This window comes from Erpetoichthys calabaricus, chromosome 3 (assembly GCF_900747795.2).
Source record: "Erpetoichthys calabaricus chromosome 3, fErpCal1.3, whole genome shotgun sequence".
NCBI lineage: Eukaryota > Metazoa > Chordata > Cladistia > Polypteriformes > Polypteridae > Erpetoichthys > Erpetoichthys calabaricus.
Window position 1 is genome coordinate 43,284,635 of NC_041396.2, and position 3,365 is coordinate 43,287,999.

Sequence of the window (3,365 nt, forward strand, 5' to 3'; positions counted from 1 at the left end):
AGCTGAAAAAGTATGAAGTGGAAGCTTATATTTTGAAAGCAGTTTGCTGTTTTTGAATATTTTCTGTGTCCTTCAGTTTTCTGAGTTATTTACTCTTGAGAGGTGTCCCATCTGTGAGCATGCTATCTGGATCACACAGCCACCTAGCCCGTGGTGGAAAGTAACAAATGACATATACAGTACTTGAATAGATTATGTAGGAAATTGTACTTTTTGAAGCATTTTTATATTTTAAAGAGTCAACAAGTATATTTATTTAGTAACGGTTCTTCATTTTTCAGACAGATTATTATAAAGTATAATTGATTGGCCGTGTTTAAAATACGGTGTTCACTATTTTCATGTTGTACATCACAATCTTGAAGAGCAAAGTATTTTATCAAATGAGACATGATGGTTTTCTCTGGCTCAGTAAGTTGCAGCTTAGTACAGTATATTGCATTAGTCCATTTAATGGGCGAAAAATTCACGCTACAGATATTTTTCCTTAATATTTCATCTGTGGTGACTTAACGTTATGATGGCCAAAAATAATAATAATAATAAGAAAATAAACATTCGCCTTTCACTCCCCACCTAGCCCACTTTAAAAGATGGAAACTGTCAGTGTTAAGCATTCAAAAGTCTTTGAGAAATGTCAAATATCTCTTGAACCCATAAAGATACTTGAATTATTCAAAAAAGTTTTTTTTCTTCCGCAGCGTAAAGTGAAGATTCTTTTTCACTTATGCTTTGAAATGATAGTTGCCAGATTGGACAGTTACATGCCCAATAAAGCTAATTTTAAATCTGTTGTGTGTGAAAGAAATGACTTGGGCACGACTCTTCATTTTTGACTTTTTTTTCTGGAAATTGTGTATGATTTTGTAAAGACCAAAAATGTTTATTTGCATTTTCCTTTAACATAGGAGGCTGCCTCTTTTTCTTTCTAATCTATGACCATGAAATTTTACATAACCCACTTCATTTAAAGTTTAAAATCTGTCAAAGTCACAGGTACTTTCAGTTCATTCAATCAATGACCCTGCAGTCACATCTACTTCTACCCAATTATATATAAAATTGAGTAATGCAGTAGTACTGAAATGCAGGTAAAATTCCGTTACAACCAATATCTTTACAACGGAATTTTCATTAGTATGAAGTATTTTTATGGTCCTGGCAGTTTCCCCATATGACACGAGTCTATAGAAATTTCGTTACTACGAAATACATTCAGTAGATACTTTCATTACAACGAAGTGTCCAAAAGACCTTGAAATGCCTGAATGAATCATTCCCAGAGCAGTTAGTTCTGTGGTCGCAGCACAACGATCCCCAAGCAGAAACACTGTAAAAAAACAATTCTTTCTTCGAACTTTCCGCATACTGGTTTTTTTTTTTGCTGTTTTTGTTTTTGGTAGTTTTCAGTGATAACTTTTGCTTATTGCTCGTCAACATTTGAAAAACATCCATTGGAATTTAACTTATTGTCACCCTCCTATAGAAACGGCAGACACGAAAAAACGATAACAGTTCATATTAGGAAAAAAAAACTTTACATTTTTGCAGCTCTCGATTGCGGCAAAAAGAAAAAAGACGTTGCCAGTGAATTCGGAATTTCACCATCGACACCGTCAACTTTCTTGAAACACCGAGCAAAAAAAGAAGAAATATCTCGGGTTGCAAATGTATGTGAACTGCTGCATTTAAAGACGTCGAAAAAGCAGTTTTTATGTGGTTAAGTGATGCTTGTTCAAGAAACATTCCTATTAATGCGGCACTCATTCAAGAAAATGTGAGGTATCTAAACTCTTTTGTGACCTCCCCCAACTGGACAACACGCTGAAGAGCGTCCCAAAGTGCAATCACTGCGTCTGTGGAAGACTGTTTATCTGTTGCCAAGGCAACAGCAGGCTCACAGCTCTGCTGCATCTCTCTGCCAAAGCAAACTCGAAGGGTGATGCAAGGAACATTGTAAATGCAGGACACAGTATAACTTGGCCATTAACCTGGCCATGACCCTGCCTGACTGCTGTGTCTGTATATTGGAAAGTGGCAGATCACACTACAATAAATAACCCTGCTGTTCTGTTTCAAGCTGAATAAATCTGGTTTTGCTAAATTACTGAGATTAAGCCTCGTGTTTTGGGGTGCAAGACAGGGACTTATAGTGTGACCCTGATCTTTTAGGATTCGCTTCTGTGGTGCCTCACTGCACCACTGTGAGCTTGCTGTTGCCCTGCCCCGGCAACGGACAATCTTACACAGACGCGGCAATCACGCTTCGGGATGCACTTCAGCATGACATTTCAGTTCGGTGGGGGGATCCCAAAAGAGTTCAGAAATCTCACAATATGAAGAAGAAGAAAAGGATGATTCGCTTCTGACTGATAACTGTGCTGCCCACAACATGCTTCCGCATTTATATAATGTTCACGTTGAATTTCTCCCACCCAATTGCACAGCAGTGCTTCAGCCATTGGATTTGGGCATCAATTTGGGCATCATTCGCACCATGAAAGTGTATTATCGCAAGGAAATGCAGAGAAAAATTCTCGTCAGCATAACTTGTAGACAGGAGGAAATTAAAATTAACGCAAAAGCAGCTATTGAAATGATTGCAAACGTCTGGGCGCAAGTGAAAGAAAACACGACTGATAAAAGTTACGACTGATAAAACAGAAACACACAAATGGGTGTTAAAAATAGAAATGTAGAGGTGGTATAACTGCAGTACAGAAAGTACAGTATTTTCCTGATAACTCTACTACTGTTGGACCACATTTTGCAAACATATTTGAAACTTTTTTTTAAAGAAAAAACAGTATAAACTGCTCAAAAAAAATTAAAGGAACACTTTTCAATCAGAGTATAGCATCAAGTCAGTGAAACTTCTGGGCAATTGATCTGGTCAGTTAAGTAGCAGAGGGGGTTGTTAATCTGTTTCAACTGCTTTGGTGTTAATGAAATTGATAACAGGTGCACTAGAGGGGCAACAATGAGACGACCCCCAAAACAGCAATGGTTTAACAGGTGGAAGCCACTGACATTTTTCCCTCCTCATCTTTTCTGACTGTTTTTTTTACTAGTTTTGCATTTGGCTACGGTCAGTTTCACTACTGGTAGCATGAGGCAATACCTGGACCCTCCAGAGGTTACACAGGTAGTCCAACTTCTCAAGGATGGCACATCAATAAGTGCCATTGCCAGAAGGTTTGCTGTGTGTCCCAGCACAGTCTCAAGGGCATGGAGGAGATTCCAGGAGACAGGCATTTACTCTAGGAGAGCTGGACAGGGCAGTAGAAGGTCCTTAACCCATCAGCAGGACCTGTATCTGCTCCTTTGGGCAAGGAGGAACAGGATGAACAGGATGAACACTGCCA